We start from the raw sequence: 14,076 nt of genomic DNA, 5'->3' as shown, positions 1-14,076 counted from the left end.
AGCTTATACCTTCTTTTTTCCTTGGCCTCGTCCCATGTGCCTTCTCTGTTTTCTGATTTTCAACTATCATAAGCCATAATCACGAATATTATAGCTTTTCTGAGTCCTGGGAGTCCCTCCAGTGAATCACCAAGCCTGAAGTTAGTCTTAGGGATGCCTGACACATCTGCTTGTCTAAGAAATCTCTAAGCATCTGTCCATCAAAACATCAATATAAAAAAAACTTCACAAGACTAATAAAAATAATCTTAAAACTAAAACCCAGCCGGCTCCGCAGCTCAATAGGCTAATCCTCCACCTAGCGGCGCCGGCACACCAGGTTCTAGTCCCGGTCAGGGCGCCGGATTCTTCCCCAGTTGCCCCTCTTCCAGGCCAGCTCTCTGCTGTGGCCTGGGAAGGCAGTGGAGGATGGCCCAAGTGCTTGGGCCCTGCACCCCATGGGAGACCAGGAGAAGCACCTGGCTCCTGGCTTCGGATCAGCGCAGTGTGCCGGCTGCAGCGCGCCAGCCGTGGTGGCCATTGGAGGGTGAACCAAAGGCAAAAGGAAGACCTTTCTCTCTGTTTCTCTCTCTTACTATCCACTCTGCCTGTCAAAAAAAAAAAAAAAAAAAAAAAAAAAAAAAAAAAAAACCTAGGATCCATTAACGGGCATGTAAGCTTCACTTATTATAATTAATTCAACAAATATTAAAGTGCATTATGTAACAGGCATGAGGAGACATGAAAGGAGACATAAGGAGTCCATGAAAGACATTAACAATATGGATTTTGTATAGAGAAGGGCAATCAGGATGGTTGACGGTTTTATAAACCATTTGCATCAGTTAGAGTGTAAGGAAAAACCACACTAATAGTGGCTCAATCCAATACAATGGCTCAATCCAAAACAAGATTATTTTGCTTCCTTGAAGGAAGGTGAAGGTAAGGAATTGCTGACATCTGGTCAACTACTCAGTGTTACCACTGGGGAGCAGAGATGTCATTATCCATCTACTCCATCTCTCTAGCACACTGGAGCTCACCAACAAATAGAAGATCTAAAGCGAGAGACCTGCTATGGCTTCATACATTGCCATTTCTGCTACACTTTCTCAGAAAACCAAGGTTACAATATACGTTCCCTTGGCTATGGCAGTCACTCCTACTCACAAGGGAGTCTGTGGAAACTGTTCTGCTTAGCACACTATCACCCAATTTGGATTTCCACTGGCAGGGCAAAAGATATGGATGTTGTAAGCAACAATAGTATCCATAATACTACCTACAAAAGGGATAATTCAACATATTGATGCAAATAACAAAAATGATTGAGCATTAAGAAGGAAAACAATATAAAGCACAGAAGCAAAGTAATATTCTTACAACCTGTCTTTTTATATTAATTCATTCATTCATTCAGAATGAGGGAGAGAGTTGGAGACAGAGAGAGAGAAAGCATGCATCTGCCATCCACTAGTTCACTCCCCAAGTGGCTGCATGAACAGGGCTGGTCCAGGCCAAAGCTAGGAGCCAGAAAGTCCATCCTAGATTCCTACACAGGTGGCAGAGGCCTAAGCACCTGAGCCATCCTCTGCTGTTTTCCTAGGCACATTAGCAGGGAGCTGGATGGCAAGTGCAGTACCCAGGACTCAAATGGGCACTCTGATATGGGATACCAGAGTCACCCATGGTGTCTCAACCTGCTACATCACAATGCCTGCCTCTTGCAGCATTGTCTTTGAAAAAATAAAAGAAGTCGTGTTAAAACACTTAGCTTCCATTATTCACAACAGTCCACATATGGAACCAACCTGACGAATGGATAAAATAATATGACACATATATGTGTATGGGATGTGCATGTATATGCACACACACACACACATTGGAATACTATTCAGCCTTAAAAAGGAATGCAATCCTGATATTTACAGCAAAAATAGATGAACCTAGAAGCATCAAGTGAAATATACCAGGTACAGAAAGAAAAATCCAGTAAAATCTCACTTATACTTGTATATAGAATTTAGAAAGTCAAACTCAAAGAATCAGACAGTAGCAAGGTAATTATCAGTGTCTACAAGTTGGGGAAGACTGGAGAGTTTTAGTCAATTGACATAAAACAGTTAGAAGGAACCCATAAGGTCAAGAGATTTAGTGGACGACCTGGTGACTACAGTTAATGCCAATATATAGTACAAGTATGTTTGGAAAATGCTATATTCTCATCACAAAAATATATACATGAGGTAATGCATATGATAATTAGTTTGATTCAGCCATTCCACAATGAATGCATACATATTTCAAAATATCATGTTGTATATCATAAATATATACTATTTTCCTTGCCAACAAAAAATAAACTTTAAAAAAGTTAAACCATTTTGTTTATCCTTCTGGACTGCAATCCTTTATCTTAGGGATACGAGGACCACAATATGAAGAGAAAAAAAAAAAAAACAAATCAAGTCCTAAGTGTCATGCTAGCTTCCACCACACTGGGTTCTAAGGTATTCTGGGGGAAATGAAAACTAACAGAGCCTGTGTCTTGAAAAGAGACTCCCAGGTCCACAGAGAGGTTGGGGGAAGGTTCCCAGCACTTTTCCTATTGAGTATCTGCCTTGTGTTCTGGGGCTTCAAGAAAACAAGGAGGAAAGGGAAGCGTTAATCCAGAGAAGGCAACAAGTAGAAACTTGAAGTGTGAATTCAAATATTTAAGACTTAGGTTGTAGGAAAATGATCAATATGTGAGATGTTTCTGAAGGTCAGTAAGGAGAAAGGTACAAAAGGACAGTTTTGTCTCAGTGACAAATACTTAAACAATCAGGACAATTTCCCACTTTACAGAGATCTGTGCCGATGGGTGGAACATCTTGGAATAGGAGAACTACAAGATTCAGGATGTGTGGAAGACACTCCTTCCAGGAGAAGAGGCTGTAACACGTAACATAGGGTGCCCTGTAGCCCTAGGATTCAACGAAACTCCTTGTAAATGTATCCTAAACACAATTCCATGAATAAGGCTATGAGCCCTAGAATTAGAAAGAAATTGATTAAGGTGTTGACAGTGATTACCCCTGGACAGTGAGATTATGGGAACAGGAATTTCATACTCTTTGCTTAACTGAGTCATTTAAATGATAAACAGTGAACATTTTAGTACATTATAGAGAAAACCTTTAAGGCAAGAGGAGAAATTTTAGACACTATACCAATCGACAGCATATAAGTCTCTCTTCTTTAAAACCACAATGGTTTTAATTTCTGATGAAACTAGAAATAACCATGGCATAATAACATCAAGAGGGTAATTTCTGGTATCTACCAACTCATGGAGACAAGTATTCTTCATTTGTTGAGATGATAAAAAGAAAAGCTAACCATTATAGGTACTCATTTTCTTCCTCAGTTAACTCAGCTGTTTTAAATTTAGGCATTGCAATCCTAAAATATAATAATTCAATGTGGGACAGTGAAGAGACCTAACAGCCTCATTGCACTTTATCTTACTGACGGATTGTGTTCCAAGTATCTCATCTCACTTTTGAACTACTTTAAGCAAAACAAAGCCAAAACTGAACATGGAGAAAAACAAAACAGTACATTTCTCTATTCTAAGTGAACCTAACTTAACAGGACAAATCACCATGGGCTAAGGTCAATAAACCAAGGGAACTACTGCAACGTGAATAGCGAGCAAGATTTAACACAGCTCCACCCAAGCCTGAAGGAATGGAGATTCATTCTGGAAGAAATCCAGGCATGATGCTGAGCGCCCAGGCATTGTAAGCACTCCAGGAAGTTTACAACAGCTTCAAGTACTTTCTAGGAAGGCTGAACTCCTTCCTTGGCATGGGTGATCCTCACAGGCATCAGAGAGCAACTGCTTCTGCTCAGAGCAGTCTGAGAGGGGCATAAATTTTTACGCCTCTTAATTCCTTCAGTCTAGATTTGACTATGAGGTTCCCTATTCTCGATGGGGTGTGCACATTCTCATTTGTCAGAGTGAGAGTTTATGCAGGAATGCTCCTCTTCTACTTTGGGGACAGGGGGCAGTCTTTGTTTTTAACCAGGTTTTCCTCTAGTGGAACAGCAAGCTCTTGCCCTGTTCCTTTGACTGTCCCAGGTCTGTTTTGAATCAAGGCTCTAAAATGTTTTGAGATTGTGACATGAGATACTCATTGTTTTACACTGATTAAATGGTTTCTTGATTGTTCCTCCCAGCTGGATGCTAACCAAAACTTAACTGGCAATGGAAAGATGTTTTGATGCATTTGGGATTCTTTTTTTTTTTTTTAAGAATTATTTTATTTATTTGAAAAGAAGAGTGACAGAGAAAGGGAGAGATAGGGAGAGAAAAAGATCTTCATCAGCTAGTTCACTCCTCAAATGTCCACGATGACTAGGGCTGGACCAGGCTGAAGCCAGGAGTCCATCTAAATCTCCCATGGGGTGACAAGGGCCCAACCACATGGGCCATCTTCCACTGTTTCCCAAGGCATATTAGCAGGGAGCTGGATTAGAAGTGGAACAGCTGGGACTCAAACAGGTGCTTCACTATGGGATGCTGCTATTGCACGTGGAGCTTAACTCACTATGTCAGAATGCCAGCCCCCTTGGGGTTTCTCCTTGTCACAAAAAGAGGCCCTCTGCTTTTCTCCCAGACATGGTGTATGTGAATGAGCTACCATAACCCGGAATCCAAAGGAGTTTTTGCTGGGAAATCAGTTGGATAATCTGGGCTGATACCATTCAAATATGCCCCACGAGGACCACTATGCCAACCCACCAACCCTGCCAGCCATTCCCTGGGACACATGGAATCTACTCCCAAGTGCCTTCCCCATCACACCATCCATCCTCCTGGTAGGAAATGTAGTCCATTTTTGCCAAGCCAAAGTTCCCTTGATTTTATATGTTTACACAAAACTCAAGTTTCCCTTATAGGAATCTGTGTTTCACCCCACCTACTGCAGATGACCTCATTCATTCCCTTCTTTCTTTCATCACTTCCATGTTATTTCCAACAAGCACACAGAGCAGTATTTTGCTTTCAGGTGGGTGACTTCATGCTCGGAAGTGAGCACCGTATTTGTGTGTGTGTGTGTTGTCTACCCCATAAAACCAGGCTCTATAACAGCAGGAGACATATGTTCTCATGCCTTCCTAATACTTCAATTAATCTTGTGTGATGCATAGTTTACAAGGAAGATGTTGCTCATTCTCAGAGGTGACTCAGAGAGATGCAGTTGGGCTGGAATCTCTAACATGAGTTCCAAATGGGCAAAACTCAAGATGTTTAAAGTCTTTTGTTTCTATAATTTTTAAAACTTTAAGATATTTATGTATTTATTTAAAGGACAGAGTGACAGAGAAAGAGGGAGAAGGTGGGGGCAAGGGCAAGAGCGAGAGCGAGCGAGCGAGAGAATGAGAATGAATCTTCCATCCACTAGTTCACTCCCAAAATGGCCACAACAGCAGGAAATGGACAAGGCCAAAGCCAAAGCCAGGGGCCAGCAACTCCATCCTGGTCTCCCACATGGGTGGTAGGTACCCAGTGTATTTAGCAGGAAGATGAATGGGAAGCATAGCAAGTGGGACTCAACCATCACTTCTCTATGGGACTCTGGCATCAAAAGCAGTAGCTTAACCCACTGTGCCACAACACTAGCCCCCAGTCTTGTCTCATCACATTTTGTTGTTGATTCCTCCTCAATCTAAGAATATTGTTATTCTTGCCCCCAAACCTTCTCTTAAACAATAGAGCCCTTAGCTACAGATGCATGTATATGGGAATATGCATTTGTGAACATGCCCACGCATGCATGTGTATGCACACACGGACAAACGCACAGGAACAATGCAGATATGTAGAGGAAAAAGCCCTATTCTGGGAAGCAAGAGAACTGAGCCAAAGCACAACTCAGCAATGTAACTCTGCTCCCATGAACAGGTGGCTGCACTTCAGCTTCAAGGCTTTCATTGACAAAACAGGGACATGACAAGGACTGGAGAAGGTGGAACTAGTTCTAAACTCCCATTATAAAAAAGAAAGCACTGTTAAAGAACTTCTGAAAATACAAGGTGAGGTCAACATAATTCAGGAGTAACTACAGTGATCTCCCTCCCCTCATGGAGGCATTCACTCCCAAACCCTGGTGAATGGCTGAAGCTTTGAATCATAGCAAGCTCTATATGAAACATGTTTTCCTAACACATGAGGGTATTTCAAAAAGTTGATTCAAAGTAAAATTAAAAGATGGGTTTATTTTGTTACTGAATAATTGCACAACCATGCATGTTTTTCATAATATGCATTTTTCTAGTAACTTTCTGAAGCCCCCTCTATGAAAAAATTTCAAATATTTCTGTATCAAAATAAACTTACCTACTGGTTCCATTTTCCACAAACCTTTTCAAACACCCTAAGACATACCTATGATGTTTAATTTATAAATTAGCCAGAGTAAGGGAATAACAACAAAAATACAAAATACAACAATTACAGCAATATAAGTTAAGTGAATATGATCACTTTTCCTCTCAAAATATGATACAATTTCATCTTTTCACTTAAAGAAAGGACTTTATGATTTCTCTTTGCTTACTTGAATTGCCAACATCACTACTCTTGCTTTCAAGGTTATTCTTAAGTAAAATAATTGTTATTTAAACAGAAGCACCTTGAACCTTATATAGTCCATCTGAAAATCGAGATGGCTACAGAATGATTCGTGGGGAGGAAGCATACACAGTGTGGATACCCAGAACACAGCGATGATTCCTGGCAAGGCACAGTGAGACAGCATGAGATTTCTTCATGCCATGTAGAAAGGCAAGCAATTTAAAGCCCACCAATTGTTTACTTCTAGGATTTTTCCATTTAATATTTTTTGACTACAGTTAATTATGATAACTGAATCCAAGGAAATTGAAACCATGGATTAATGGGGCACTAATGTATGTGAAACAGAAGACTGTCTGAGACAGGCATCTTCTTCAGTATTCTCCAAGAGAGACAGTTCCTCTAGTTTTCTACATAAAAATGTGCCAAAATGAATGAATACAGAGAACAGCTAGCACTCCAGAGCTTATGAGGTTACAGGAATTTCCAGTTCACTTTATGAATTTTATCCAAGTAAAAAAAACCACAAATGTTGTATAACGTGGGCAGTCCTCATTTTAAAGATGAGGAAATGGGGCTGGCACTGTGGCGTAGCGGATAAAGCCGCCACCTGCAGTGCTGGCATCCCATATAGGCACCAGTTCAAGTCTCAGCTGCTCTTCTTCTGATCCAGCTCTCTGCTATGGCCTCAGAAAGCAGTAGAAGATGGCCTTGGGACATCTGCACCCAAGGGTCCCTGGGCCCCTGCACCCAAATGAGAGACCCAGAAGAAGCTCCAGGCTACTGGCTTCGGATCAGCACAGCTCTGGCTGTTGCAGCCATTTAGGGAGTGAACCAGCATATGGAAGACCTCTCTTTTTTTCTCTCTGCCTCTGCCTCTCTGTAACTCTGCCTTTCAAATAAACAAATAAATCTTTAAAAATAATTAAACAAATAAAGATGAAGAAACAGGCATGGAGAGACTGTTTCCCTTGCTTAAGATGATGTAATTCCTAAGTGGCAGAAACAGGATTCAGACTCTGCAATGACAGGTGTACATATTATGGAGAGATCCGGCTGTGAACACCCCAGGAATGTGGAACCTTGTTGGTCAGATGAGGACCAGTGAATACCCCATGGTGTAGCCATTAAGATGGGTCCCCCTACTATCTCATCTAAGCTTCTTCCCATTCCATGGACCTGAGGTCACCCCTGTCTATTCCACATGGGTCAGGACATGCAGTACAATGTATACTAGCTGCAAAAAGATTCAAGAGGCAACTTGAGGGTTATCTAGCTTCCAGTTAAATCTAGGATAAGTCCATAAAAGAGTCAAACACACCATTTGAGAAAAGTGTTCAATGGGTTAGCAATAATAAAAGAAAAAAGAGGAACTTGTTGACCCACAGCAATAAGTGTAATGGCATGGTTGACTTTTCCAAGCTGTACACAGCAGATAATAACACCAACACCACAAAAGAAATCCCAACACTTAATGATCCTGCTGGGTTGTTAAGAAGAGAGACCAGGTAGTCAAGAAATTACATACTTAGGTGCATAAGGACAGCCCCTATTCAGACTCAAAACAGAAAGGGGGAGGTAAAAAGCAGTTCCACTAATTTGGAAAGAATGCCTCAAGTTCCTCTAGGAGACACCTTAGTTGTTCATTATAGAAATGAGTCCTTCAGCATCCTAAGAATAAAATGACATTTCCATACAAATGGACCTCAAAATCCACTCCTTGAAAGTATCTCTGGCTGTCTTCATTAAGCCTTGTTAATGAGTAGCAAGAGTATCCATGTCCTCAAACCTAAGATTCAACACTAGAAAACAGTCACGGGAATCCAATCCCTGTGGTCTCACATGAAATCTGAACCACTGCACATATTAGCGCAGATGGAAGAACAAACCCAGATGTGTCAATGTTTCCACTCTGGTTTAGTGGAGTTACATGAATATGTGCTTAGATAACAATAAAATAAAAGCAGAGAGCAAGGCATTATCTAAATTAACCTCTCATATCATCTCCCCTAAATATCCAAATTAGCTATGGCAAATAAACTTTCACCTTAAATATCATGTCTGTACTAAGTGCTAGTTCCTATGGTTAAAAAAAAAAAACCTGCTTATTATTCCTATAATTCCTCAAAATTCATTCTTTTTGCCGGCGCCGCGGCTCACTTGGCTAATCCTCCACCCACAGCGCCGGCACCCCAGGTTCTAGTCCCAATCGGGCACCGGATTCTGTCCCGGTTGCTCCTCTTCCAGGCCAGCTCTTTGCTGTGGCCAGGGAGTGCAGTGGAGGATGGCTCAAGTGCTTGGGCCCTGCACCCGCATGGGAGACCAGGAGGAAGCACCTGGCTCCTGGCTTCAGATTGGCGCAGCGCGCCGGCTGTAGCGGCCATTTAGGGGGTGAACTAATGGAAGGAAGACCTTTCTCTCTGTCTCTCTCTTTCACTGTCTAACTCTGCCTGTCAAAAAAATAAAACATTTTTTAAAAAATTTAAAAAATTCATTCTTTCTCCCACAGGAACAGTTTGAGGTGCCCAACGCCACCAAGTAAAAGGCCTCCTTTCTCAGGCTCACTTGCTGCTGGGTGTGGACACTGTTATATATTAATGTTAGCCATCACAAAACACACCGGACACCGGAGTAAGGGAAAGGTTTATTGGGGAACACCCAACAGACTGGAGTGAAGGGGTGGCGAAGGGAAAGAGAGAAACAGAGAAACAGAGAAACAGAGAGAAACAGAGAGGAGAAGAGCTAGCCGGGAGAGAAGAGAGATGAGAGGAGCCAAGAGAGAGGAGAGAGCAGAGAGGAGCCAAGAGACCAGAGGAAGACTAGAGAGAACTGAACCTGTTCAGGAACAGGCCCTTTTAAAACTTCGCCTGAGGGCGGGCAGGGAAGCAGGAGCAGTGAATCCCATTAGGATGGGGGTGGAGCTTGACCAGAGATTAGGCCATGTGGCCACCTGGCTAAAACTGCGCCAGTTTCATAACAGACACATGACTCCTTTTGGGGTAACAAGACATGAACGGACTTGGATTTGCAGACAATAGTACAGAGAACGATGGGCCAAAAAGACAGAAGGTACCCCCACTCCTGTACAGTTTATAAAGAGGAGTCCCCTGTGAAACTTGGATTGCCCACTTCCTGTCTATTGCATGAATGCTTCTTAAAAAATGCTTTTATGAGGCCTGCACTGTGGAATAGTGGGTTAATCCACTGCCTGCAATGCCATCACCCCATATGGGCACAAGTTCATATCCCAGTTGATCCACTTCCTATCTAGCTCCCAGCTTACAGCCTGGGAAAGCAGAGGAAGATGGTCCAGGAGCTTGGGCCCCTAAATCCGCATGGGAGACCTGGAAGAAGCTCCTGGCTCCTGGCTTTGGCCAGGCCCAGTCCTGGCTGTTGTGGCTACCTGAGGAGTAAACCACTGAATGGAAGACCCTCCATTCCCCTCCTCTCCCTCCCCTCCTCTCTTCTCTAGAATTCTACCTTTCAAACAAATAAATCTTTAAAAAAATTTAAAATAATGCTTTCATTAACTGTATATTTTTATGGTCTCTCTCTCTTTTTTTTTTTTTTTTTTTTGACAGGCAGAGTGGACAGTGAGAGAGAGAGAGAGAAAGGTCTTCCTTTGCCGATGGTTCACCCTCCAATGGCCGCCGCGGCCGGCGCACCGCGCTGATCCGATGGCAGGAGCCAGGAGCCAGGTGCTTTTCCTGGTCTCCCATGGGGTGCAGGGCCCAAGCACCTGGGCCATCCTCCACTGCACTCCCTGGCCACAGCAGAGGGCTGGCCTGGAAGAGGGGCAACCAGGACAGAATCCGGCGCCCCGACCGGGACTAGAACCCGGTGTGCCGGCGCCGCTAAGCGGAGGATTAGCCTAGTGAGCCGCGGCGCCGGCCTATGGTCTCTTTTAAAGAGACCAATAAACAGTGAAATCTACTCTTGAGTGCTATTTACCCTAACTTACATCCTCTGTAACAGAGGACTTTCTCAATGGTAGGCAACGTCTGTAACTGTACTGCCCTATATGGCAGTCACATGTGGTGACTAAGCCCTTGAAATGTGGTCAGTATACTTGGGGAGCTAAATCTTGAATTTAATTTACTTATAGCTATTTTAAATTTAAAATCCGTATGTGGTAGTTACTAGTTGCTACTTAATGGACAGTGCAGCATCTGGAACACCTAAAATTATGACTGTGCAATAATTAAGAACACCCATTTTAACACAGAAAGACTCACATTTTAAAGTTTAGAGTTTTTGTTAGAATGTTACAGAGGTATAGGATAGGTGTTTAGCCTAGTGGTTAAGATTCTGGTTGTGGTACCCACATCCCATATTGGAATGCCTAGGTTTGAGTCCTACCTCTGGCTCCCAATTCCAAGTTCCTACAATTGTGCACCCAGGGAGGCAGCAGGAGACAGAAAAAGTCATTGAGTCCCCACTATCCTTGTGGGAAACCTGAGCTGAGTTTCCAGTTCCTGGTTTCAGCTTCAGCCCAAGCCCTGCTTAGGCCATTGTGGGCATTTGGGGTGTGAACCAGCAGATGAGAATGTTCTCTATCTCTCTGTCTCCCTCTCTCTTTCTCTGTTTTTCTCAAATAGTATGTCCTAAAAGAAAAAAAAAACGATGATACAGAGTAATAGAAGGCCTCAAACCACAATTTTTCCAGAGTAGAAAATCACCTTCAGGCTGAGACTAAGTGTGAAGTGGTTAGCGTTGCACTGGCAATTTAAAGCTGACAGTGGCTTATTATGTCAACAACAAGGACACCTGGAATTCTTTTACACTCTTATCAACACATTTATCTCTCATAATACGAAACACAGTGGAAGATTTTGGTTGAATAAAGAAACATAAAACAACTATCGACAAGCAGTCTAACCAATACGTTACTATTTTTATTGCATGATACAGAGATCTGGGGCAGTGAAACCTAATTTAGGGATATTTGGAATGCTTTCTGAACAATTTGGGTGCTCATTTTGTACAACTCTACTTTGTAGAGGTCAAGTTTGCATTCATATTTAAAAATACCACAAAATTCCAGGAAAACTCTTGTGCTATAAAGGAGACAAATGCCATTTGAAATGCTGGATCTCAAATATGTAGCTGAGGCTCTGAATACAATTATGAGAAACAAATAAACCAAACTGGGCAGGATGCCCAGAAACAAGTCAAATGCAAACTTGGGAGAGAAACAGAGATGCAGAAGATGTGGGAGGGATGGCAAGAGGGGTTCCAGAGAAGTGGGACTAAGATAAGGGCCAGAGAGGGACAGGAAGACCAACTAGGACAGAAGAATAAAGTAACAGTGAAGGAGCCAATCGAATGGCAAAGCCAGACCCCAAGTCTCAGACTTATTCACAAAAGCCCTCACTGAGGCATTCCTGTGGTGCTTACATACACACACACACACACACACACACACACGAGAAGCACACGGTTCTAGCCCTACAGTGACCGTACTACTTGTCTTACCAAATGGACAGCCCAGGCTCCACTGCGGGATGAACTCGAATAGCAATGAATCCAGTTTTTTCACATTACTAGTAAATGCTTCATATGGATCTGAATCTTTGCTCAGTAAAGGAGATGCATCAGTGTTTAAACATTTCACTTATCCAATAGATAGCAGCAGCAAATAGAGGGAGATACAGGCAGCTCAATCAGCCCCCTTGGGCTGTAAACACAGAGAAAAGGCCCATTTTTCACCAGGATTTGGGAGTTCCTTCACCATCCTATTTCCAAGAAAACAGGAGCACAACAACTGAAGTCTTTAAGTCTTAGAATTCAAGTGTCTTGATAATTTTAAGCTAGATGCTATAATCAAAGAGGAGTAGGCTTTGTGTTTTGACAAAAACCAGCTAAAGTTGTCATTTCCCAAAGTGACAGTGTCCGACACTGTAGTTTACAAAACATGCCACTCATATGCACGAGGAGGAACAATAGACCAAGCACTGGACCAGTAGATGCAGCTTCTCATTCCAACTCTCCCTTAAGCCAGTTAAATAATAACAAGAACTTTTGGATCACTTCCATCCTATCCTATCTGGATGTAGTCAACATACAGTAATATCAGAATCGCTGAGGCAGTCATGCTGCACGGTGTGAAAGCATCCAGTAAATCCTGCTTCTGAGATCAAAACAGCAGCAGCACCCACGTGCCTCAGATTTAATGAGATGCAGATCACGGTAGACCCATAGGCAGTGTTTTAGATGTGCCAGGCTCTGTATCCTTACATTTGCCATCTCAGTCTCTCCCCCTGACGACTCCAGCAAGGAAGAAGTGCTACTGACTCCAGTTTCCAGATGCAAAAATAGAGGCACTGAAAGGTTAAGTGACTTGTATAAGATCATACAACTAGCAGCTGGCAGAGCCAGAGTGAAACCTGGGAGCTCTGGTGACCAAGTCAGTGCTCTTAGCACCCACACTCACACTCACTGTTGTACCCTACACAGGATTTTGCACTAGTTTTTTTGTTTTTGTTTTTGTTTTTTTTTGCTCAAGCATTTGGTAGGCTGGGCTTCTTGTTATTATCCAAAATGAGAACAGTGGACTAAGTAATTTCTAGAGTTCTCTGGTGTTAAAATTTAAGAGTTCATGGATAAATGAGAGCAAACTGCATCCCCCTCTATGACAGGTTCCCTATTGTTAAAGAAAAAAAATACACTTTAATTTTAACTGGATTCTTAAATTCCTTACAGATGAATACTGTTCTTTCTTTCCATTGGCAGAAAAAAGACTGAGAGAATGAAACTAGCATTTTTATTCTTGGTTAAATAATGTAGTTTAAAATAAAGCAGATGCATAAAATACTACACTGTTACTCTTATGTCACCTTCTAATTCAGCTATCTTTACCCCTTTTTACAGTGTTGCATATTGAAAGACAAACTAATGTCACAGCAAATGTGCCACCATGTGGCACAAAACATATCATGTGATCTTGTGACTACTGAAACAGGAACCACAAAGTGTGCATGCATATAAACACCATACACACACTCTCTCTCTCTCTTTCTCTCCTCTCTCTCTCTCTCTCTCTTGCTCTCAGTACCTCATAGCACTTCCTATTGAACTGACACGTAAAACAATGGAGTTTTCTCCATTAACTGTAGAACCATTAAAACGTCCTTTATTGTATGCAATGATATAAGAACCTACAAAGCAGTTTTAGCCCCTTTAACAGTAGCTCTGTCCCCTCCTGAGAATGTCACCATTTGCCATAATAAAAAAGGTAGCTCAGATGGTTTTTCACTTCCTTCATGCAATTAGGACTCACAAGGGAAAATCTCACAAAAAATGAACTTCCATCAAGTGCTGATGTGCAGGGATTCTCCAAAAGAAGGAGAAATAGAGCAGAACGTAGGCTCTGCAGGCTCTCGTATGACAGCCTCTTCCAGCCATAGTCAGGAATTTCCTGTATAAAAATGAATTCCAACAACTCTTTTCTAATTCTCTAAGTCCCTGGC

The 14,076-nt window shown here is 42.2% G+C and overlaps 1 protein-coding gene across 2 annotated transcripts in view; it reads right to left on the bottom strand.

The window, feature by feature from the left end:
- Positions 1-14,076, bottom strand: part of FBXL7 (F-box and leucine rich repeat protein 7) — a 441,233-nt gene that overhangs the window by 408,383 nt on the left and 18,774 nt on the right. The window lies entirely within an intron of this gene.

The sequence above is a fragment of the Oryctolagus cuniculus genome, chromosome 14 (genome assembly GCF_051225735.1).
Source record: "Oryctolagus cuniculus isolate XC-2025 breed Fujian yellow rabbit chromosome 14, ASM5122573v1, whole genome shotgun sequence".
NCBI classification, from domain to species: Eukaryota; Metazoa; Chordata; class Mammalia; order Lagomorpha; family Leporidae; genus Oryctolagus; species Oryctolagus cuniculus.
This window is presented reverse-complemented; position numbering and strand designations above follow the sequence as displayed.